This window comes from Bos javanicus, chromosome 7, assembly GCF_032452875.1.
Source record: "Bos javanicus breed banteng chromosome 7, ARS-OSU_banteng_1.0, whole genome shotgun sequence".
NCBI lineage: Eukaryota > Metazoa > Chordata > Mammalia > Artiodactyla > Bovidae > Bos > Bos javanicus.
The window spans coordinates 76,293,180-76,319,469 of NC_083874.1; the positions used below are offsets into that span (position 1 = coordinate 76,293,180).

At 36.3% G+C, this 26,290-nt stretch overlaps 1 pseudogene; it reads right to left on the reverse strand.

The window, feature by feature from the left end:
• Nucleotides 1-224: 224 nt before the first annotated feature.
• Nucleotides 225-24,474, reverse strand: LOC133252158 (tigger transposable element-derived protein 1-like; annotated as a pseudogene).
• Between the last annotated feature and the right edge of the window lie 1,816 nt (nucleotides 24,475-26,290).

The window sequence follows — 26,290 nt, forward strand, 5'->3', positions numbered from 1 at the left end:
TTGCACCATGCACAGACATATCCCTGAGATACTGCACATTTGCTTCCAGACCACTGCAATAAAGCGAATCTCTCAATACAGTGAGTCACACGATTTTTTGGTTTCTCAATGAATATAAAAGGTATATTTACCTTGTACTAATAGTCTATTAAGTGTTCAATAACAGTATTTCTAAAAAAAATAATGTGGATACTTAGTAAAAAATCTTTATCACTAAAAAAATGCTAACCATCATCTGAACATTTAGTGAGTTGGAATCTTTTTGCTAGTGGAGGGTCTTGCCTTGATGTTATGGCCACTGACTGATCAGGGTGGTTGCTGAAGGTTGGGGTAGCTGTGGCAGTTTTGTAAAATAAGACAGAAATGAAGTTTGCTGTGTCTATTGACTCTTCCCTTTGTAAATAGTTTCTCTGTGGCATGCAGTGCTATTTGATAACTTTTTAAAAAATTTATTTACTTTAATTGGAAGCTAATTACTTTACAATATTGTAGTGGTTTTTGCTATACATTGACATGAATCAGCCATGGGTGTACATGTGTTCCCCATCCTGAACCCCCCCTCCCACCTCATTCCCCATCCCATAACTTTTATCCACAGTAGAACTTCTTGAAAATTTTGAGTTAGTCCTCTCAAAGGGTTGCTGCCTTAACTTATCAATTAAGTTAATATAATAGGCTAAATACTTTGTTTTCAACAAATTTCACAGCATATCATCAGGGATAGAGTCCATCTCAAGAAACCATTTTCTTTGCTCATTCATAAGAAGCAACCCCTTATCTATTAAAGTTTCATCATGAGACTTCAGGAATTCAAGTCATATATGCAGATTCTTTCAAATCTAGTTCTTTTGCTGTTTTTACCAAATCTGCAATTATTTCCACCCCTGAAGTCTTTATCCTCTCCAAAACTTCAGCAGAGTTGTAATCAACTGCTTCCAAATTTCTGTTCATGATGACTTGACCTCTTCTCATGAATCATAAATGTTATTAATGGAATCAGGAATGGTGAATCCTTTCCAGAATATTTTTAATGAATTTTCCCAGATCCATAAGAGAAATCATTATCTATGGCAGCAGTAGCCTTATGAAATGTATTTCTTTAATAATAAGACTTGAAGTCAAATTTATTCTTGATCCAAGGGCTGCAGAATGGATGTTGTGTTATTAGGCATAAAAGCAGAATTAATCTCATTTAACATATCTATCAAAGCTCTGGGGTGATTAGGTATATTATCAGTGAGCACTATTATTTTGGATTTTTTTTTTTTCTGAGAGTAGGTCTCAATAGTGAGCTTTAACTACTCAATAAACCACGTTATCAACAGATGTGCAGTCATTCTGTCTTTGTTACTCCACAACCAAAGTATTTTTAATATAATTCTTGAGGGTGCTGGGATTTTCAGAATGGTCCATGAGCATTGGCTTCAACTTAAATTCACCAGTGGCATTAGTGCCTAGCAAGAAAATTAGCCCGCTCCTTTAATGTTTTGAAGGCAGGTGTTGACGTCTCTTCTCTAGATGTGTAAGTCTCAGATGGCGTGTTCTTCCAGTAGAAGGTTATTTTGCTTACATTGAAAATCTGTTGTTTAGGGTAGCCACTTTCATGAATTTTCTTAGTTAGATCTTCTGGATAACTTGCTGCAGCTTTCATATCAGTACTTGAGGCTTCATTTTGCATTTTTATGTTATGGAGGTGGCTTCTGTTCCTAACCCCCATTAACCAACTTCTGCTAGTTTCAAACTTTTCTTCTGTGGCTTCCTCCCTTCTCTCAGCATTCATAGAATTGAAGAAAAGGCCTTTCTTTGGATCAAGTTTCTTCTTAATGGGATGTGTCGCTGGTTAGGTTTTCTGTCCAGATCACTGAAACTTTCTTGTTGTCAGCAATAAGGCTGTTTTGCTTTCTTATGAGTCATGTGTTCACTGGAGTAGCACTGTCAGCGTCCTTCAGGAACTTGTCTCCTGTATTCACAGCTTGGTTAAGTGTGAAGAGACCTAACAAGAGACCTAACATTGGCTTATCTCAACTTTCAACATGCCTTCCTCAGTAAACTTAATGATTTGAAGTGAGAGCTTTTGATTTGAAGTGAGAGATGTGCTACCCTTCCCTGCCCACGAAGCCTTGCAGGTGTCCTAATTTCAGTATTGTTGTCTTAGGGTTAGTGAGAGGACAACAGTTGGTTGGTAGAGCAGTCATTAAAACACATTATTCAATATTGTCGCACATCAAAACAATAATGATAGAAACATCAAAGATCACGGATCACCATAAGAAATATAACAATAGTGGAAAAGTGTGAAATATTGTGAGAACTACCAAAATGGGACACGGATACATAGCAAGCAAATCGTGTTGGAAAAGTGGCCCCATAGACTTACTCAATGCAGGGTTGCTGCAAACCTTTAATTTGTAAAAACTGCAATATCTGTGAAGTGCAATAAAGCAAACAGTGATAAAATGAACTATTCCTGCATCTTTTAATTAGCCTACTCACTTATATCCTTGAATATCCTGTGTAATAAAGCAGTAAATTGATTAGTAAACTGGTTTCCAGAGTTCTGTAAGCTAATCTAGTCCAGGGCTCCCCAATCTCTGGAATCTCATGCCAGATGATCTGAGGTGGAGCTGATGTAATAAGAATAGAAATAAAGTGCACAGTAAAGTCATAGGTTTGAATCATCTTGAAAGCACCCCCACAACCCAATCCATAGAAAACCTGTCTTTCACAAAACCGGTTCCTAGCACCAAGAAGGTTGGAAACCTCTGCTCTAAAGAGCTATTAGAACCCAGGAAGGACCAATAGAAACCTTCAGTTCATAGCCTGTCAGTCAGAAGAACAGGTAACAACCTGAACTTGTGATGGCCTCTGAACTGGGGGCAGTCTTGTAGGACAGCGTCTTCACCTGTGGACTCTGACAGTAGGTTGGCAGTCAGGACTGAGCTAAATTTGTAGGAAACCCATCAAGGTTCAGTGTAAACTGTAGAATTACTTGGTGGTGGTGGATAATAAACAGCAGAGAGTGGAAATACTATATATTAACTTGAATATTTTTTAAACATTTTTCATTTATGCCCCTGTATGGAGAAGGCAATGGCACCCCACTCCAGTACTCTTGCCTGGAAAATCTCATGGACGGAGGAGCTTGGTGGGCTGCAGTCCATGGGGTCGCTGAGGGTTGGACACGACTGAGCGACTTCACTTTCACTTTTCACTTTCATGCATTGGAGAAGGAAATGGCAACCCACTCCAGTGTTCTTGCCTGGAGAATCCCAGGGACGGGGCATCCTAGTGGGCTGCCGTCTATGGGGTCGCACAGAGTTGGACACAACTGAAGTGACTCAGCTGCAGCAGCATTCTGTGTCAAGATCATAGTTTGACTCGAACTCTTCTCTGCCTCTTTCTCCACTTATTTTTGCCTCCCAGTTCACTTCCCAGTTTCCTGCTACTCTGCAAGTACCTACTGGTTTTCAAGATCATTTGATTAAAAAAAAAAAAATCCAAAGTTTATATTTTCCAAATATGTCCTTCTCTTTTGGTCCTGAAACACAAGTATAAAGCTAAAACTCTCAAATATTATAATGCAAATCATCTGAGGATAGTTCAATATGAAAAAGGAAAAAAGAATTAACAAATGTATTTTATGCAAATGTGTTTAAAGTTGGTTGCTTTTACATTTTAATTCAAAATTTTGATAAATATTTTATAATACAGTTTTGATTTATAATCTCATATTTTTAATTTAAAATTTAGCAAGAGAAAATAATATGAAAACTTTGAAATTCACAAGAAATCTTATTTGTATTCTTATTTTTGATATTTTGGCTGAGGAAAGAGTAGTTTGATTCAATGAGGATATTAGTCTCAACTAAAAAAAAAAAAAAAATTCCACAACAACATTCTTTGCAGTTTCTGTAACACCTACGTGTTCTTATTGGCTCCCTTATGGTTCTGTTTTGAGCCATGCCAGTGTCATAAACTAAAAGAAAAAAAACAAAATCAGTGCAGTGGAGTTTCTAGTAAAGGTAGAGTAAATAATTCGGACAAAGTTTTTCTGCCAAGGACAACTAGAATAATAGAATATGGAGAGATGTTATAGAGAGCAACAGAATTAATAGGTAGCTATCAAAAGGAAGATTCATGCTAGAATGTTTTTCCCTATGGATGTTTTCCAGTTCTGGAATGGGTTGATAAAGGGTTGAACAATTGAAAGCTTCTTTGAACTAAGAGGGAAAGGATAGGTGTCCAGGATGACATCATAGGGATATGGAAGAGCTGAATGTAGTACCCAGAAGTGACTGCAGCTCAGTTTTTTATTCTCTCATATCTGGAATTGAACTGAGGTAATCTTACTGCTGGTCTCTCTGGAGACAGGCTGAACAAATATTAAAACTCTGGAGCAAGATGTTATCATCTTAAAAGTCAAATTATCTATAAACATTAAAAAAAAAACAAAAGGTACACAGTAAAAAAGTCACCAAGAATAGGAGTAGAGAACACATGATGAAGAGAAGTAAAAAAAGCAGTAGAAGATAGAAACAAGCCCACTAAGTTTCAAATGGTAAGGTTATTAGACACAGGTCTTGAAATAATGATCTCTCTCTGTCAAAAGAAGCCAAAGCAAATATTGAGTATTTACAGAAGACTGGAAAATTTAAAATACCAAATAAAAATATAGAATTTCAATAAATTCAAATGAAGAAACCAGTAAGATAAGTTCAACACATGCCAGACACAGTTGAAAAGAGAATTAATCCAAAGAGGATATCTTAGAAGTAAATGTCCAGAATGAAGCACAGAGAAGCAAAAAATGAAAATTACAGAATAATGGAATGTGACATAGATCACACAGAAAGCAGGCCTACCTTTCTGAAATTGTAATCCAAGGAAAATTGGATAGGAAATGGGGCAGAAGTAATATCTGAAGATGGCTCTGAACTGAACGAAACTGGAAAAAGGCATCACGTTATCAAGTCACAGAATAGGGAGCACTACAAACCTCAATATGATAAAAATAAAATGAAACTCAGTTTTATATTTAAAAACTGCTGAGATAAAAATATAAAGAACCAGAGTTAAAATCCATCAGAGATTAAAGACATGTTATGTTCCAAAGAACAGTATGATTAACAATTGGATTTTTAATAAAAATGATGGAAACCAGAATACATTGGAATGCCATCTTTAAATGATGAAAGACTACAAATTTCAACAAATTTTATACTCAGCAAAACTTAATTCAGAAACATAGTAAAAATAAAGATGTTTTCAGAAAAAAATGAGAAATGAGTGAATTTATTACAGGAAGATGCACAGTAAAACCCTAAAGAAATTATTTCAGGAGAAGGAAACTTGCTTCAAAGGCACTAGGAAATTACACAGAAATAAGAATACCAGGAAGGGGGAAATATCTGGGTATATCTGTAAGAATATTAATTTCATTAAACAAAAATAGTGATGTCTTATAAGGTTTAGCACAGCTTACAGTAATAGAGGTTAGGCACATGAGTTTAAAAAAAAGAGTTCATAACTAGAATAAAAAGAGGGAGAGATTGGATAATAAAAGCTTTAAAGCAAAAAAGTTGAGAGATGGAAAATAAGAAAACAGAAAAATGGCATATATAGAGAAGATTGAAAAATATGGTATATTTAAATTCAGTTATATAAATATATGTGTATATATATGCAGATATGCAGATGATACTACTCTAATGGCAGAAAGTAAAGAGGAACTAAAAAGCTTCTTGATGAGGGTAAAAGAGGAAAGTGAAAAAGCTGGCTTGAAACTCATTAAAAAACCAAGATCATGGCATCTGATCCCATAACTTCAAGGTACATAGAAGGGGGAAAAAAAAAAAAAAGTAGAGGCAGTGACAGATCTTATTTACTTGGGCTCCAAAATCACTGTGGACAGTGACTGCAGCCATGAAATCAAAAGGCTCTTGCTCCTTGGAAGGACAGCTATGACAAACCTAGACAACATTTTAAAAAGGAGAGACATTCCTTTGCTCACAAAGGTCTAATTAGTCAAAGCTATGCTTTTTCCAGTAGGCATGTGTGGATGTGAGAGTTGGACCGTAAAGAAGGCTGAGGGCCAAGAACTGATGCTTTCACACTGTGGTGCTGGAGAAGACTCTCGAGAGTCTCTTGGATGGCAAGGAGATCTATCCAGTCAATCCTAAAGGAAATCAGTCCTGAATATTCATTGGATGGACTGATGCTAAAGCTGAAGCTCCAATACTTTGGCCACTTTATGCAAAGATCTGACTAGTTGGAAAAAACCCTGATGCTGGGAAATATTGAAGGTAAAAGAAGGGGGCTGTAGAGGATCAAATGGTTAGATAGCATCCTCAACTCAATAGTCAGGAATTTAAATAAGCTCCAGGAGATAATGGAGGACAGAGGAGCCTGACATGCTACAGACCATGGGATCACAAAGAGTCAGAGACAACTTAGCAACTGAACAGCAGCAACAACAAATAGATTAAATGTTTCAATTAAAACACAAGGATTTTCAGATTGCAGAAAATAACTTCTAGAATAACATGTCAAAAATATAAAGATATACAGTTTGAATTAGTGAGTTGTTAAAAAATGATAGATATTATCAAAAGAAGAGAGAACAAAAGGTAGTTCATACAAAATACTTAAATTCTGAGTTATATTAATGATAGAAATATTATAATTAAAGGTAAAAGAGATAAAGGTAAACAGTCCATATCAATTTTAATTCACTGATGAGATATATGTCTAAAATTATATAAATTATTTAGTATTCAATAATATATAAAAAGGAAAATTTATAGCACTCTAGCAGAAAAAAGCAGGTCTACAGATAGAACTGTTTATACAATTGGATCAAAAATCAGCCATGCTATAGAATATTTGAGAAACAATTAGCAAACTTGATAGAATGGATATTATATATAAAATGTTACACCCAACAAATACAGAAACAAGCGTTCTTTCAAGTACACTCATTTACAAAAGTTACATGGATACTGGTTGTTAATCAATTTTTATTTAAGGCCAAAAATTAGATATCATAAAAAGAAAATGCTTTAGCCACAAATTATTTTTATAAAAACAAGTTATAAAGTTAAATAAGCCTCAATATATTTGGTAACTAAGGGAAATACTTTCAAATAACTCAAAAGTCAAAGGGAAAAGTCATAATATAGACTAGAATAGATTTTAATCTGAATGATAATAAAAATAACACACCAAAACTTGCAGAAAAATCTTTGCTTAGAAAGAATTTTTGTCTTTCAATGCATGTATTTGAAAAGAAGAAAGACAGAATCAATGGACCAAGCATCCTTCTCAAGAAGTTATATAACAGTAATTTGTATGTTTTGCAAATATAGGAGAATTAAAGTAAAATAATAGAGTTAATAAACCAGAAAGAATAAAATAACAATCAAAAGATCCATAAAACTGACAAACTTTGGTGTGCTTAGGGAAAGAGAGACAGAGCAGAGAGAGAAAATGGCCAATTTTAAGAATAAAATTCTTAGAAATTCCAACTAATTGACATTCTGAAAAAGACAAAACTATGGAGACAGTAAAAAGATCATTGGTTGCTGGGATTAGGAGTGTTAGGGTGAAGGGCATAGTTGTGGAGGACCAGGAATTTTTGGACAGTGTAAATATTCTCTCTGATCCTATAATGATGGGTACAATGAATATACATTGTCCAAATCCATATAACAGAGTGGGCTTCCTAGGTGGCTCAGTGGTAAAGAATCTGCTTGCCAATGCAGGAGACATAGGTTTGATTGGGAATATCCCCTGGAAGGGAAAATGGCAACTCACTCCAATATTCTCGCCTGGAGTAATCTCATGAACAGAGGAGCATGGCAGGCTACAGTCCATAAAGTAGGAAAGAGTCGGACATGACTGAGCGACTGAGCACGTATGCAGCACATATAATATAGAATACCAAGATGCTACTGCTGCTGATAAGACGCTTCAGTCCGACTCTGTGAGACCTCACAGATGGCAGCCCACCAGGCTCCCCCATCCCTGGGATTCTCCAGGCAAGAACACTGGAGTGGGTTGCCATTTCCTTCTCCAATGCAGGAAAGTGAAAAGTGAAAGTGAAGTCGCTCAGTCATGTCCGACTCTTAGCGACCCCTTGGACTGCAGCCTACCGGGCACCTCCATCCATGGGATTTTGCAAGCAAGATTACTAGAGTGGGGTGCCATCGCCTTCTCCTATAGAACACCAAGAGTGAACCTTAATATAAACTATAGACTTGGGGTGATGGTGATGTGTTGCAACATATGGACCACTCTGGTGTGAGTTGTTGATAACGGGAGAGGCTTTGCATGTGTGTTGTTGTTTAGTCAGTAAGTCATGTCTGACTCTTTGTGACCCTATGGACTGTAGCTCACCAGGCTCCTCTGTCTATGGGATTCTCCAGGCAAGAATACTGGAGCGGGTTGCCATTTTCTCCTCCAGGGGATCTTCCCTACCCAGGGATTGAAACCTGCATATCCTGCTTGGCAAGGCAGATTTTTTTTTTTTTTTTTTTTTTTACCACTGAGCCATTACAGCCCATGGAGTCGCAAAGAGACAGACATTACTTAGGGACTAAATAACAACTGTATGTGTGAGGGTAGAGAGTATATGAGAAATCTCTGTATGTTCTTGATTTTACTGTGAACCTAAACTGCTTTAAAAGATAAAACTTTAATAGAAAAATTCTCAGAAATATATGAGATAAGAGAATGTAATGAAATCTTGAAATCAATAATATGGCAATTTAGCCGACACAGTAGAAATAGTAATTTGAGCAATCCTGTGAATACTGACTAAATTTAATCCCTAGTTAAAAGCCTTTCAACAAACTTTTTTTCTTCAAATTTAAGGAAAACATTACAAAGCCACGCAAAACAAAAATTTAGGTCTAGATGCTTTCATTTGGTGAACAATTCCAAATATTTAAGCAATAAATAATTTAGTGTTGTTCAAAACCCTCTGGTGGAACTAAAAATCCCACAGCACCAATGCTTCTCAATTCATGTTGTGATAATGGAATACTTCTGGAAAAGACATTTTTATGCCTATCTTAAGTATGAATATAGAATTCAAAATCTAATAAATATTTGCAAACTTAGTTTAGGAAATTAGTAAAAAGGGTAATACATCATAACTAGTTTAATATTATTTGGAGAGTGTAAGGTTAGTTTAATATCAGAAAATCTATTAATGTAACATTAACAGGAAAAATAAGAATTGTATCATCTTCAAAATGTTACAGGATAATATTTGATAAATTTAATTTATATCCTTTCATATATACTCATTATTTTAAAAAACTAGAAAATCCAGAATAAAATGAATGCCTTCAATAAATGAATATGACAAAAAAAAGTGCTATCACAAAAATAGTGCTTGATATTGAAATTTTTCAGTTCAGTTCAGTTCAGTCACTCAGTCCTGTCCGAATTTGTGACTCCATGAACTGCAGCACGCCAGGCCTCCCTGTCCATCACCAACTCCGGAAGCCTACCCAAACTCATGTCCATTGAGTCCATGATGCCATCCAACCATCTCAACCTCTGTCGTCCACTCTTCCTCCTGCCCTCAATCTTTCCCAGCATCACGGTCTTTTCAAATGAGTCAGCTCTTTGCATCAGGTGGCCAAAGTATTGGAGTTTCAGCTTCAACGTCAGTCTTTCCAATGAATACCCAGGACTGATCTCCTTTAGGATGGACTGGTTGGATCTCCTTGCAGTCCAAGGGACTCTCAAGAGTCTTCTCCAACACCACAGTTCAAAAGCATCAATTCTTCCACTCTCAGCTTTCTTTATAGTCCAGCTCTCACATCCATACATGACTACTGGTAAAACCATATTTTAGTCATCCCCTTAAAATGGAGACATAGGTACCTGCTACTACCAGCCATTAGAATCTTATTGGAGATTTGAACAGTGCACCAAGCTAAAGGAGGAAACAAAAGGAATGGAACTGAATGGAACTGAAAAGGAATCTTCTTTATCCACATATGATAATATATAGATATAAACAAAAGAATACAAATAAAGTATCAAAATCAGTAAACTACTTTAGCAGATTTTCTGTTTGCAAGTTAAATCATAAAACTCAGTTGCAAAGGAAAAGAAATTCTAAAACAGTACAGAGTGAAGTAAGCCACAAAGAAAAACACCAATACAGTATACTAACACATATATATGGAATTTAGAAAGATGGTAACGATGACCCTGTGTATGAGACAGCAAAAGAGACACTGATGTATAGAACAGTCTGTTGGACTCTGTGGGAGAGGGAGAGGGTGGGATGATTTGGCAGAATGGCATTGAAACATGTATAATATCATATATGAAACGAGTCGCTAGTCCAGGTTCGATGCATGATACTGGATGCTTGGTGCTGGTGCACTGGGACCACCCAGAGGGATGGTACAGGGAGGGAGGAGGGTTCAAGACAGGGAACAAGTGTATACCTGTGGCGGATTCATGTTGATGTATGGAAAAACCAATACAATATTGTAAAGTTAAAAAATACAATAAAATAAATATATTTAAAAATAAAATCACATTAAACATATCAAATAATAAGTCTAGCAGACAAAGAGAAATACCTCTCTGGAAGAAACTACAAAACATTATTGAGAGAATGTAAAGGAAATACATTGACATGTCTATCATGTTTATGGAGTAAAACATTCATTATTGTAAAGACTCTAATTTTCCTTAAGTTCACCTCTAGAGTCACTACAATCTCAATAAAAATTCCAGTAGAGTTTTACAGAATATGATGGACCTACCCTAAAACTGACATGAAAATCCAAATGCTAATAATAGCCATTACACTCTGCCTCAAAGAAGAAGGGCAAAAGGGAGGACATGCTCTATCAGATATCAGAACTGATATCACATTGCAGTAAAGGGAACATGTGTCATTTCTGCAAGAATATATAAATAATCAGTTGAACATAAAATACTACAGTGAATAAGTAGATTTGTTCATATATGGACCCAATTCAACTGTAAGTGGTAATGTATAGCAATAAGAAATAAAGTTGTCTTCACAAATGTTGGTGGAGCTGTTGATTTTCCATATGGAAAATAGTGCAATTTGATTGCTACCTTGTACCATATATTAAATTAATTCCAGGAAATTATAAATTTAGGTGGGAAATAACAAAACTTCTAAAAGATACTATTGAAGAATATCTTTATAATGGAATGGGGCAATATTTCTTAAATAGGACACACAAAATGTAAACCATAAAAGAAAATATTGATAAATTGGACATTAGATTTAAGAACTTATTTTCAAGCAATGCCAGTGAAATGAAAAAAAAAGTTCACAAAGTGGGAGAATTTATTTACAATACATAAACAGGCAAAGGACTAGTATCCAGAATATGCAAAGAACTGCTACTAATTAATAAGAAAATAACCCAAAAGAACTTGTAAGAATATGGGAAAGATATCCCATAAGATATCAAGCTATCAAATAAAAATCTGAAGAAATTCTCAAATCTTACTAGTATTCAGGGAAAGCTGATGAGACACCACTATGTATCCACTGGAATGGTTAAAATGTAAAAGTGTGGCAAAAGTGTAGAACCCTGGGAGCTCTCATACATTACAGAAGAGAGAGTAACGGGAAATCAATGTGGTGCTCTCTCCTAATTGTGAATGCTTGCATACTCCATTTTCTAGCAATTATACTCCTGCTCAGTCGCTTAGTCATATCCAACTCTCTGCAACCCCATGGACTGTAGCCCTCCAGACCTTTATCAGTGGGATTTTCAAGGCAAGAATACTGGAGTGGGTTGCCATTTCCTCCTCCGGAAATGATACCCCTGGATATGTAGAAAAGAATAATAGGTATACGAGACATGTACAAGAATATTCACAGCAACGTTATGTAGAACAAAATGAAAGCTCTATAGCTACACTGAGCAATATGACTAAACCTTACAAATATAATATTGGTTGGATGATACCAGACATAAAAGACTATGATATCATTTATACATATTTCAAAAATTAAGCAAGTGGGTATTAGAGTTTTAAGCTTGATTTGTATAAATTATAAAGACTATATAAAGTGACTGCTATGAAATTCAGTTATCTTTTAGCTGTTGGGAGTGGATAGTTGGGAGGGAGTATGGGATTAGATTTCTAGGTTGCTCGCAATGCTCTATTTCTTAATCTAAATGATGAATACACAAGTATTTATGATAAAATTGTATGCTATATTTTTTTACAAGTGATATTTTGCAATAAAAAGGGTTAAAGAAAATATATTTAAATTTCAGTATCTTCTTTCAGAAACACCTAATAGATTGTTGGGGTGAAGACGATCTGGAAAAACTATATATACTAACAAACCAGAGCTGTGGTCAAGGTTACCTCCATAAGTGACAACGTACTGCACCAAGGCAAATTACTAGTATCAAGACATGTCAATCAGGTGTGCAGTTCTGCAGAAACAAACATTCACAGCAGCAGCTCTCAGCACCGCTGCTCTGGACAAAACAAACTAAAAACCAAACCAAATCAACAAACAAAAACTCAGAGAAACTAAACTTGTGAAGGCAGTTCTCAGCTTTACATTCTGTCAGGAGATGTCTTTGCACAGTTGCATGCAAATCTCCTACATGGTCTCTCCAAGTGGCCAATCTCTAATGCATCTCTAATGTACCTGCCAAACAGAGCTTTCAAGGGTGGGATTAATTGGCTTTCATGACCAGTATTTAGTTGATCACTAAGACTGTGCCATGGTTGGGATGGTGGTCATTAAATTACTTTCTAAACCAATTGAGAAAGTTTCACAGCTTGTTAGCAATACTTACAATAAAAAGGCCCTGTTGTCAAAAGATATACATGGATTTTTAAGATCAAATAAAATCAAATCTTTCCTGCAGTTTTTAAAAGTTTTAAAAATCTGGTTTTAGCAGAACATCTGGTTCAAGTCTCAGTTATTAAGGAGGATTATATATAACTTTATATAACAAGCATATTTGAAATATTTGGCTATTAAGCCTAATTAAGATATTAGAGGTATACTGGACTTAATGGTAAAATATATCTAATGAGGTTATCTCTACAATATCAGCCTTTTAGATATTATATCACCCTTAAATTTAGGCTCCACTTTATTCAGTGAAGTTCTCATGTTGCTATGAAAATTTTCTCTCTTATGGTTATAAAATTCCAAAATGACTTTCTGCATAAAAATAGCAATTGTTATTTAGTGTCTGCTCAACATTTTGCTCTTACTTTTTTCAAATTCCTGTTTAGGTTGTCTTTGATTTTTGAGACTCTCCTTTCTATTTCTTTCATTTTTGTTTTCTTTATGCCACTCTTATAGCAATGAAACCATGATTTGTCTTATAACCCAATCGCTTTTATTTTTGTTGTTCAGTTGCTAAGTTGTATATGATTATTTGTGACCCCATGGACTGTGGCATGCCAGGCTTATAAATCTTTCATTATCTTTGGGAGTTTGTTCAAACTCATGTCCATTGAGTCAGTGATGCCATCCAGTCATCACATCCTTTGTTGCCTCCTTCTCTTCTTGCCCTCAGTCTCCCCCAGCATGAGGGTCTTTTCCAATGATCTGGCTCTTAGCATCAGGTGGTCAAAGTATTGGAACTTCAGCATCAGTCCTTCCAATGAATATTCAGAGTTGATTTCCTTTAGGATTGATAGGTTTGATCTCCTTGCTGTCCAAGGAACGCTCAAGAGTCTTCTCCAGCAACACAGTTTGAAAGCATCAATTCTTTGGAGCTCAGCCTTCTTTCTGGTCCGACTCGCCCATTCATACATGACTACTGAAAAAACTATAGTTTTGACTATGTGGACCTCTCTTGGCAAACTAATGTCTTCCCTTTTTCATATGCTAGGTTTAATAGGTCTAGGTTTGTCACAGCTTTCCTTCCAAGGAACAAACATCTTTAAATTTCATGGCTAGAGTCACTCTCCACAGTGATTTGGCACCCAGGAAATAAAATCTGTCATTGTTTCCATTTTCCTCCAACTATTTGCTATGAAGTGACGGGATTGGGTCTCAGTTTTCTGAATATTGAGTTTTAAGCCAGTGTTTTTCCTCTCTTCTTTCACCTTCATCAAGAGGCTCTTTGGTTCCTCTTTTCTTTCTGCCATTAGGGTGGTATAATCTACATATCTGAGGTTGTTGATATTTCTCCCAGCAATCTTGATTCCAGCTTGTGATCATCTAGCCTGGCATTTTGCCTTAAATATAATTTTTATTATTCCTGTATTTTTCTGATTTTATGATTTTTTCTGTGTTATTGACTTTTTCTGTGTTATTGAGCATCTACGTTTTGTCTTAGGTTTTCTGTTAGCTCTATTTTCCCTGAATCTCAATCACTCCATAATTTTAATTATCATCTATTACTAGTAGCTACCAAGTCAGTTTTTATACCCTAGATAACTGTAGTAAGCAATATATGCATATTAACAGTCTTTACTCCTCAAAGATATCCCAGAACTTGGCAACTGCTAGGGCAACCTCTTTCATTTATTCACCCTAAGATTTGTTGAAAACAGTTATTGTTAGAAAAGAAACTTCTAAGTTATTTTAGCAGTGGCATTAGTATATGGGAAAGCATGTTTGGGTAGGAAGAAATAATTTCAACTAAGTAAATGCCTAAGGAATATAGATTCCAAACCAATGAATAACTGTTCAAAACCAAGGATCAGAATAAAGGCATAATTTTTGCTCTCCTTTATTTGAATTTGTTGGCATCTTATTACATTTTATCTCAATTTATTTCATCTAAAAATCTCATTGTTTTTGTGTATGAGTCATGATTCTTTTTATTAACCCTCCAGTACAGGAAATCTTAATTATATGATCTTTCACCAATATAAATATTATGAAAGTATGAAAGAACTGTATTATATTCAGTAACTGAACACCAAAAAGAAACAAAGGTCTTTTTTTTTACTTTGAAAAATGTTATATATTTGTACCTCCTCAGAACCCTCTTAAAATATATGTTCTTGAAAGTGAAAGTCGGTCACTCAGTTGTGTCTGACTCTTTGAGACGCCGTGACTGTAGCCCTCCAAGCTTCTTTGTCCATGGAGTTTTCCAGGTAAGAATACTAGAATGGATTGAAATTTCCTTTTTCAGGGGATCTTCCCAACACAGGGACCTAACCCTGGTCTCCTGCAGTGCAGGCAGATTCTTATGAAATGTGAAATACAAAAAAAAGTTTTGAAAATGAAAGGTGAAAAGACTTAGTATCTGCTTATGTGAAAATTATTTAAATATAAATAGAAAGTTACAAAAATACTTTTTCACATTCAAGTGCAAATGGAAATGTTTGTGTATATTGTTGGTTTCATAAATTCTTAATCTTCAAGACATGCTAAATATTTATGACATACTAATAGTATAGAAATCTTTGCCCCCCACCCCCAATATGGCACCCTCATAATGTAACTGGGAATACTTAAATTTGAACAAGCATCAAAATTCCCTGCAGGATTTGTGACACTCAGATCACTGGGTCTCACCCTCAAAGTTTCTGATACAGTGGTAGATCTGAGGAAGAGACTGAGATTTTGCATTTCTAGCACATTCCTAGTTGAGGCTTCTTAGAAGACCACCCATTGGGAAGCTTAGGCATATAATATTAATAATACTTTAATAATACTTTCACATCTATTTTAAAAACATTCTATATGTTTAATATGCCACATCAATAGATACTTGAAGAAAGTAAAAAGTGTAGCTTGATTTAGGATCTGCATAATGCTATTCTTTTCACAGAATTTTTATTTAAACCTTAACCAAGCCATTTGCACATTTAAGATAAAATCATTTACACAAAGCTTCAGGGAGTAATTTTATTGTATTACTTCCTAGACCAACATGCTTACTGAAATATCACAAACTTTCAAGTCTCTTCACTGGAAACAACACTGCAAAGGACAACTTGTTTGGAGAACTATTTCAGAAAGAGCTCCAACATCATGAGTGATTATTATGCACAGCAGGTGTAAATGAATTATTTATCAAATATGTTTTCATTATTTCTCAGTGAAAACATTGAAGATCTTTTTCCAAGCACTCAATTTCAACAGTCATTTGTACACAGTGCAGGTCTTTACTTAGACAAATATTTATGGATATGCTTTCATATGAAAAATGAAAGAGTTATTACAAATACAAACACTGTACCACATTTTGAAAGCTTAAAGTGAATAATTAGTAAATAATTATTCCATTTGATAAATAATTTTCTTCATTGCTCACTTTATTTCATTTTATATTTTAACATTTGGCACATTTTAAAGAATTTATTATATACCCCTTTCTTAGAAGAAAACAGTTAACCTAAAATCATAAGCAGTTTATGCAATTTCATATTATAATGATGACAGATAATTGCAATGATGTTGCAGCTTTCAAGTGAAGTGTAAAAGAACAGATATGCTTAGGGAAACAAGGATTTTAACTATTTCTGTAAAGGTCTTCCATACATATGTATTAATGGTATGAGGCTATTGTTCACAGAGGTTTATTAGACTGGTTCAAAATTGGGAAAGGTATATGACACAGCTATATATTGTCAACCTGCTTATTTAACTTCAAGCAGAGTACATCATGCGAAATGCCAGCTGGATGAATCACAAGCTGGAATCAATATTGTTGGGAGAAATATCAACAACCTCACGTATGCAGATGCTACCACTCTAGTGGTAGAAAGTGAAGAGGAACTGAAGAGACTCTTGATGAGTGTGAGAGTGAAAAAGCTGGCTTGAAATCAACATTGAAAAGAAAACCAAGTCATACATAGCATGCAGTCCCTTCACTTCATGGTAAATAGAAAGGGAAACAATGGAAACAATGACAGGTTCTATTTTCTTGGGCTCTAAAATCACTGCAGATGATGACTGCAGCCATGAAATTTAAAACAAACAAACAAAGAACCACTTGCTCCTCAGAAAGAAAGCTGTGGCCAACCTAGAGAGCATATTAAAAAGCAGAGATATCACTTTGCGAGCAAAGGTCCCTATAGTCAAAGCTGTGGTTTTTCCAGTAGTCATGTATGGATGTAAGAGTTGGTCCAGAAGGCTGACTGGTAAAGAATTGATGCTTTCTAATTGTGGTGCTGAAGAAGACTCTTGAGAGTCCCTTGGACTGTAAGGAGATCAAACCAGTCAGTTCTAATAGAAATCAACCCTGAATAGTCATTGGAGGAATAATGCTGAAGGTGAAGCTCCAATACTTTGGCCATCTGATGTGAAGAGCCCACTCATTGGAAAAGACCCTGATGCTCAGTAAGATTGAAGGCAATAGGAGAACCGGGCAACTGAGAATGAGATGTTTAAATAGCATCACTGACTCAATGGACATGAATTTGAGCCAGCTCCTGGAAACAGTAGAGGACAGAGGAGCCTGGTGTGCTGCAGTCCATGGGGTCACAGAGTTAAACATGATTTAGCAACTGAACAGTGACAAAACAGCAGCAACAACAAATAGTTTAGTCATCTTTGCATATTCCCCATGTCTTTTGTTTTTACTTCATATTACATATAGCTTCTTGAATGTAAAAGGAAACAAAGCAATAATAAAAACATGAGTTATATGAAATTTGTGGCATTTTCTAACTGTCCATTTTACTGTATAAAAGTAGGCTTTAAACAAAGAGCTTGACAAAATTGAGAAGAAAAAAATCAAGATTTAACCATTTTCTCCCAAGTAAATTAGTTGTTCTAAGTCAAAATATAGCACTAGAGGCTTTCTTACTTTTCATTTCAATACATTGTATGATGTTTTAAAGTGTAAAAACCTAGGTGACTCAATTAGTCATGTTAACTGACCATTCTGTGACTTAAAGTTCTAATATATGTGTGTATGTATGTCTTAGTTGCTTAGTCATGTCTGACTCTACGCGACCCTATGTAGCCTGCCAGTTTTCTGTCCATAGGATTCTCCAGGCAAGAATACTGGAGTGGATTACCAAGCCCTTCTCCAGGGGATCTTTCCTACCCAGGGACTGAGCCCACGTCTCTTATGTCTCCTGTATTGGCAGGTGGGTTCTCTACCACTAGCACCACCCGGGAAGCCCAACATTCTCAGAGTTTAGGTTTCAGAGTCTGAAGAAATCTGAGAGTGATCATACATGTGAGAACTTACTTACTAGTTCTGCATCATTCAGTCATCCACTGACAGTAGTAGGAGATTTAATAAGAGAATAAAATTTTTACAAAATTTAATTTGAATGTTAAATCTAAATAAATATTAAATTCAATAAAAGATACCCCATGTCCAAGGCAAAGGAGAAATCCCAGCAAGATGGTAGGAGGGGCAAAATCGTATTTAGAATCAAAACCCATACCCACCAGAGACACTCCAAGGACTCAAATAAAATCTTTGTGTACACCAGGAGACCCCACAGAAACTGAGCCAGACCTGCCTTTGAGTGTTTGAGCATCTCCTGTGGAGGTACTGGTCAGCAGTGGGCTGACAGGGGCAGGGGCTCTGGGTACCACAGGCTGGGGTATGGCATGAGGGAGAAGGTCACCATTAACCCCACCATAGAGCCACCAGAACTTACATAGGACTGGGAAAAAAGACTCTTGGAGGGCACAAACAAAACCTTGTGGGCACCAGGACTCAGAAGAAAGGAGCAGTGACCCCCCCTAGGAGGCTGACCTAGACTGGCCCGTGAGTGTCCAGGAGTCTCTTGTGGAGGCGTGGGATGGCAGGGGCCCACTGTAGGGTCCGAGGCACCGAGTGCCTCAGTGTGTACACAGGATCTTTGAAGGAGTTCACCATTATCTTCATACCTCCACCATAGTTTGGCCTCAGGTCAAACAACAGGGAGGGAACACACCCTTCAACAGAAAATTGGATTAAAGATTTACTGAGCATAGCCCCACGCATCAGAACAAGACCCACTTGCCCTCAGTCAGTCTCTCCAATCAGGAAGCTTCTATAAACCTTTTATCTTTATTCCTCAGAGGGATAAGGATAACAGAGTAAAAACCACAATCACAGAAAACTAATCAAAATGATCACATGGACCACCACCTTGTCTAACTCAATGAAATAATGAACCAAGCTGTGTAGGGCCACCCAAGATGGATGGGTCATGCTGAAGAGTTCTGACAAAATACGGTCCACTGGAGAAGGGGATGGCAAACCACTTCAGTATTCTTGCCTTGAGAATAGCATGAACAGTATGAAAAGGCAAAAATATAGGACACTGAAAGATGAACTCCCCAGGTCGGAAGGTCTCAATAAGCTACTAGAGAGCACTGAAGAAATAACTCCAGAAAGAATGAAAAGATGGAACCAAAGCAAAAACAACACCCAGTTGTGGATGTGATGGGTCATCAAAGTAAAGTCCGATGCTGTAAAGAACAATCTTGCATAGGAATCTGGGATGTTAGATCCATGAATCCAAGGCAAATTGGAAGTGGTCAAACAGGAGATGGCAAGAGTGAACATCGACATTTTAGGAATCAGTGAACTAAAATGGACTGGAATGCATGAATTTAACTCAGATGACCATTACATCTACTACTGCAGGCAGGAATCCCTTAGAAGAAATGGAGTAGCCATCACAGTCAACAGAAGAGACCAAAATGCAAAGTTCATGGGTGTAATATCAAAAACAACAGAAGGATCTCTATTCGTTTCCAAGGCAAATTATTCAATATCACAGTAATCCAAGTCTATGCCCCAACCAAGAATGCTTAAAAGCTGAAGTAAAATGGTTCTATGAAGACCTGTAAGACCTTCTAGAACTCATACTCAAAAACGATGTCCTTTTCATTAAAGAGAACTGGAATGCAAAAGTAGAAGTCAAGAGATACTTGGAATAACAGGCAAATTTGGCCTTGGAGTATAAAATGAAACATGGCAAAGGCTAACAGAGTTTTGCCAAGAGAACACACTGGTCATAGAACACACCCTCTTCCAACAACACAAGAGAAGACTCTACATATGGACATCACCAGATGGTCAATACCAAAATCAGATTGATTATATTCTTTGCAGCCAAAGATGGAAAACCTCTATATAGCAAACAAGACTGGGAGCTGACTTGGCTCAGATCATGAACCCCTTCTTGTAAAATTCAGAGTTAGTTGAAGAAAGTAGGGAAAACCACTAGACCATTCAGGTATGACCTAAATAAAATCCCTTATGATTATACAGTGGAAGTGACAAAAAGATTGAAGGAATTAGATCTGATAGAGTGTCTAAAGAACTGTGGATGGAGGTTCATGACATTGTACATGAGGCAGTGATCAACACCATCCCCAAGAAAAAGAAATGCAACAAGGCAAAATGATTGTCTGAGGAGGCCTTACAAAAGCTGAGAGAGAAGAGAAGCTAAAATCAAAGGAGAAAAGGAAAGATATATACATTTGATTGCAGGGTTCCAAAGAATAGCAAGGGGAGATAAGAAAGCCTTCCTCAGTGATCAATGCAAAGAAAGAGAGGAAACAAAAGAATGGGAAAGACTAGAGATCTCTTCAAGAAATTAGAGATACCAAGGGAACATTTCATGCAAAGATGGGCACAATAAAGGACAGAAATGGTATGGACCAGTAGAAGTAGAAGATATTAAGAAGAGGTAACAATAGTACAAGAAAAGCTATACAAAAAAGATCTTAATGCCCCAGATACCCACGATGGTGTGATCACTCACCTAGAGCCAGACATCCTGGAATGTGAAGTCAAGTGGGCCTTAGGAGGCATCACTAAAAACAAAGCTAGTGGAGGTAATGGAATTCCAGTTGAGCTATTTCAAACCCTAAAAGATTGTGCTGTGAAAGTGCTGCACTCAATATATCAGCAAATTTGGAAAACAGCAGTGGACACAGGACTAGAAAAGTCAATTTTCATTCCAATTCCAAAGAAAGGCAATGCCAAAGAATATTCAAACTACCACAAAATTGCCCTTACCTTACATGCTAGCAAAGTAATGCTCAAAATTCTCCAAGCCAGGCTTCAATAGTACATGAATCATGAACTTCCAGATGGCCAAACTGGATCAAATTGCCAACATCTGTTTGATCATCGAAAAAGCAAGAGAGCTCCAGACAAACATTTACTTTTTGCTTTTTGACTACACCAAAGCCTTTTAATGTGTGGGTCATAGCAAACTGGAAAATTCTTCAATATATGGGAATATCATACCACCTTACCTGCCTCCTGAGAAATCTGTATGCAGGTCAAGAAGCAACAGTTAGAACTGGACATGGAAAAACAGACTGGTTCCAAATCATGAAAGAAGTACCTCAAGGCTGTATATTGTCACCCTGCTTATTTAACTTATATAGAGTGTACATCATGAGAAATGCTGGACTGGATGAAGCACAAGCTGGAAACAAGATTGCTAGGAGAAATATCAATAGCCTCAGATATGCAGATGACACCACCCTATGGCAGAAAGTGAAGAACTAAAGAGCTTCTTGATGAAAGTGAAAGAGGAGAGTGAAAAAGTTGGCTTAAAACTCAACATTCACAAAACAAAGATCATGGTATCCAGTCCCATCACTTCATGTCAAATAGATGGGGAAGCAAGGGAAACAGTGACAGACTTTAATTTGGGGGGCTTCAAAATCTCTCCAGATGGTGACTGTAGCCATGAAATTAAAACACACTTGCTCCTTGGAAGAAAATCTATGACCAACCTAGACAGCATATTAAAATCAGAGACACTACTTTACCAACAAAGGTTTGTCTAGTCAAAGCTCTGGTTTTTCCAGTAGTCATGTGTGGATGTGATAGTTAGACTATAAAGAAACCTGAGCACTGAAGAACTGATGACTTTGAACTGTGTTGTTGGATAAGACTCCTGAGAGTCCCTTGAACAGCAAGGAGATCCAACTAGTCCATCCTAAATGAAGTCAGTCCTGAATATTCATTGGAAGGGCTGAGGCTGAAGCTGAAACTCCAGTACTTTGGCCACCTCATGTGAAAAACTCACTCATCAGAAAAGACCCTGATGTTGGGAAAGATTGAAGGTGGGAGGAGAAGGGGACAACAGAGGATGAGATGGTTGGATGGCATCACCTACTCGATGGACATGAGTTTGAGTAAGCTCCAGGAGTTGGTGATGGACAGAGAAACCTAGCGTGCTGCAGTCCATGGGGTTGCAAAGAGTTGTACATGATTGAGCAACTGAACTGAACTGAATTTGAATATTTGATATACCTCTTAGAATTACTAAATTTTTAAAAAAGTTTTCACTTCCAATCTACTCCTGGTTCCTCATACTGAATTCAGAAGGGGAATTAGTTTAATGTGAATGTAGAAAATGATTTTTAAAGCAATACATATTTCTTTCCTTTTTCATAAGTAGTAGCAACTATAAAACTATGTATACTTTTTTTTTCAATCTTTAGTTACAAGTAAATAATGGATAATTAATATCTGTAGTATTAGGTAGGGGAAAGGGAACATGTTGGCAGGCTAAGTATATGAAGTGTGTTTTTTCATTTCACCATGGCATGCTTTAATCCAAGAATGTAGATAAAGGAATCAATTCCAAGGGACTCTTCTGGAATCCACACATTAGAAAAAATGTTGGCTTTTTTCTATCAGCTGGTATTCTGGTAATTATTAATAAGTCTTTGTCCTGCTGTTTATATAGCAACTCAAAAATGGTATCTATTTAATTGTCACATTGCTCATTATCACTTGTATATGGTATGTCTGAGAAGGCTGGAGAATCTAAATGCATTGCTCTAATAGGAAACACTTCTGATATCACTGTCAGTTGATTGCTGCCACCTGAGAGAAGACAATTAAAGTAAACTGGGGACATTTTCCGGAGTTATAACCAACAAAATGTGCTTTTAAGCTATCCAAATGGAACCTGACACTTGATCAGCAGTTTTGCTGAGGAGGGGGAAATAAAAACCAGCCGTATGCAAGGAAAATCTTGTTATCTAAAGAATATGGAGAGTTTTATTCTCTCTCAAGAGTAAGAGGATATGAAGATGGGACTGTAGGTTAGCTATTCAGCTCCACACAAAATTTTCAAATTCTTCAATTATATCCTCTTTCTAAAAAACATAAAATTATAAAAAACAACAACAAAACAAGCAAATAGCAACAAAACAAGCAAACAAGCAAACAAATGACAAAAATAGAAGGGACAGAAAGGAAGACAAATGTTTGGAAGTAGTAAATAGGAAACAGTATTTTCAATAACATAAATCAAGTCAACTGGTAGTATTAAATAATAAAGAGATGTTTCATACCCTTTATTTCCTGAGGAATATGCATGAAACTTTGTATTTGATAAATAAGGATCTAAGTTAAAAATATATGAAAGATTCTTTAGAAATCACATTTTTCCCCCCACAGAATTGTTGCCTTCTCTGATATAAATGACTACTTTGTACATACACAGAAAAAGGGATTTTTTTCCTAGTTGAATTATTTTCATTGTGATGTGAGACAAGACATTTGTATGGATTTTGATGTAGATTTTTGAAAACAGAAAAATATCAGACTCCCATCAGCTGGATATTTTAAAAAGATAGAGAAAATATCAAGCTTTTGCCTGATTCTTCAAGATCCAATTATTAAAAAGATAATATATAATTTGTTAGTAATATAACAAGAAACAAAATTGTAAGAAATGGCCACTTTCCTAGTCTGGTCTTAAATAAGAAAATAAACTAAAAAAGAATCCTCATAAGCTGAATTTTCCTCACTTTGGTCAGAGTAATTATGAAGAAGACTGCATGAAATCCAAAATGGAATTGAATTGTGAACAGATAATCACTTTTAACTGAGTCAAAAATCGAGTTTAAGTTTTGGACAAAGTGAAAAATTACAAATATATTGCAATATTCCATCTCATGCTAATATTACATAGTATACAGGAGATAAACACATTTGTTAATGTAATCGTTTCCTGCTGTGTGTACTTCATGGTTTCAAAACCATGGTTGCTCATATGGTAATTTATTTCTGTCTAGCAGGCAATGGCACCCCACTCCAGTACTCTTGCCTGGAAAATCCCATGGACGGAGGAGCCTGGTAGGCTGCAGTCCATGGGGTCGCTAAGAGTCGGGCACAACTGAGCAACTTCACTTTCACTTTTCACTTTCATGCATTGGAGAAGGAAATGGCAACCCACTCCAGTGTTCTTGCCTGGAGAATCCCAGGGACGGGGAGCCTGGTGGGCTGCTGTCTATGGGGTCGCACAGAGTCAGACACGACTGAAGTGATTTAGCGGTAGCAGCAGCAGCAGATACCACTTAATAACATTGAACATCACAGAAGACTAGGGGTCAAAGAAGCTTATGAACTCTTCTACTGCCTCATCCTAGCATCACTTGTTCCCTTAAAAATACAAAACAAAAAACAGTTAAATCCTTTGACTTAAAGTAGACGCAAATACCTTAATGTGTTCCTCTTCCTCCTCCTCGCCTCCTGTAACTAGAGCATATTTTAAAATCAAGGAAGAGAGAAGCTCCATAGTCTAAATTTCAGCAAGTATTAGCTTATGGTCCTCTCTCCCTCTATATGTTTTTCTCTTTCTCTCTATCCCTTTTCCTCTCCATAGACAGACAACAAAAATCTATATATATATACACATATACATACAAATACCTATGTATATACATACATATGTTTATTTGAAAGACTATAATTCAATATGTAATAGGAAAAATCTAACAATGAGAATAATAAAATGAAAATTTCAGATAAGTATTGTTTTAGTGATTAGTATTAAATATTAAGGAAATGGCAACCAATTCCAGTACTTTTGCCTGGAAAATTCTACGGACAGAGGAGCCTGGTAGGCTACATACAGTCCATGGGGTTGCAAAGAGTCAGATACAACTGAGTGACTTCACTTTCATGTTCATTAAATATTACATCTGATCAAGAAACCAAAATACAAGCAAAAAATATTTAGGTAACAGTTATCATGGTTAAGTGAACAGTAGAAACATTCAAAGAAAAGGTAGGATTAAATAAGATATTAAAAATAACTGTAAAAGTGAGAATATATTTATATTCCCCTGGAGGAGGACAGCCCACTCCATTATTCTTTATTATCAACATTCTCCACCAGAGTTATACTTGTTACAATGGATGCATCTATATTGACACCCAAACATCATAATCACTCAAAGTTCATAGCTTACATTATGGTTCACTCTTGACATTGTACATTTTGTGGGCTTGGAAAATGTGTCACAAAATGTGAGGCTTCCCAGGTCATTAGTAGTAAAGAACCCATCTGCCAATGCAGGAGACTTGAGACCCGGGTTTGATCCTTGGGTCAGGAAGATCCCCTAGAGGAGGGCATGGAAACCCACTCCAGTACTCTTGCCTAGAGAATCCCATGCACAGAGGAACCTGGAGGGCTACAGTCCATAGGGTCATGAAGTGTCAGACATGACTGAAGTGACTTAGCATGCATGTATACATATAACAACAAGTTATGTGGTATTATGGTGTTTTCAAAAAATACAGAGTAATTTCACTGCCCTAAAACCCCTCTGTGCTTAGTCTACTCATCCCTACTTATAAAGCTGCTATAAATGTCCATGTGTAGGTTTTTGTAAGGACTTAAGACTGTGACAAAAAATTTTAACTCACGTGGGTAAGTACCAGGGAATGGGATTCCTGTATTGTATGATAAGAGTATGTTTAATTTTGTAACAATCTGCCAAACTATCTTCAAATTGGCCTTGCCCTTTTGCATTCCAGCCAGTAATGAATGGGAGTTCTTACAGTGCTGCTTCTTCACCCAGCACTGATGTTGCCAGTTTCAGATTTTGACCATTTTAATAGGTATGTTCTGGTATCAAACTGTTATTTTAATTTGTAATTTCCTGGTGACATTTGACATGAAGTATATTTCATGTTTATTTGTCATCTGTATATTCTATCTCTTGTTGGTGAGGTGTCTGCTAAGGTCTTTGGCCCATAAGGTTTTTTGTTTTTTGTTTTTTTAATTTTTGTTGAGAGCTATTTGCATACTTTGGACATAAGTCTTTTATCAGATATGTTTTTTATAAGTATTTTCTCCCAGTCTTTGGCTCATCTTCTCATTTTTTGACATTATCTTTTACAGAACAGACATTTTCAAAATTTTAATGATGTCCAATTAATCAACTATTTCTTTCATGGATCATGTCTTTGTGTTGTATCTAAAATGTCATTACCATACACAAGGTCTCCTAGGTTTTCTCCTATGTTAGCTCCTAGGAGTTTTATGTTTTATTTTTTACATTTGGGTCTGTGATACATTTTAAGATTGTTTTTGTACCTAGTCAACT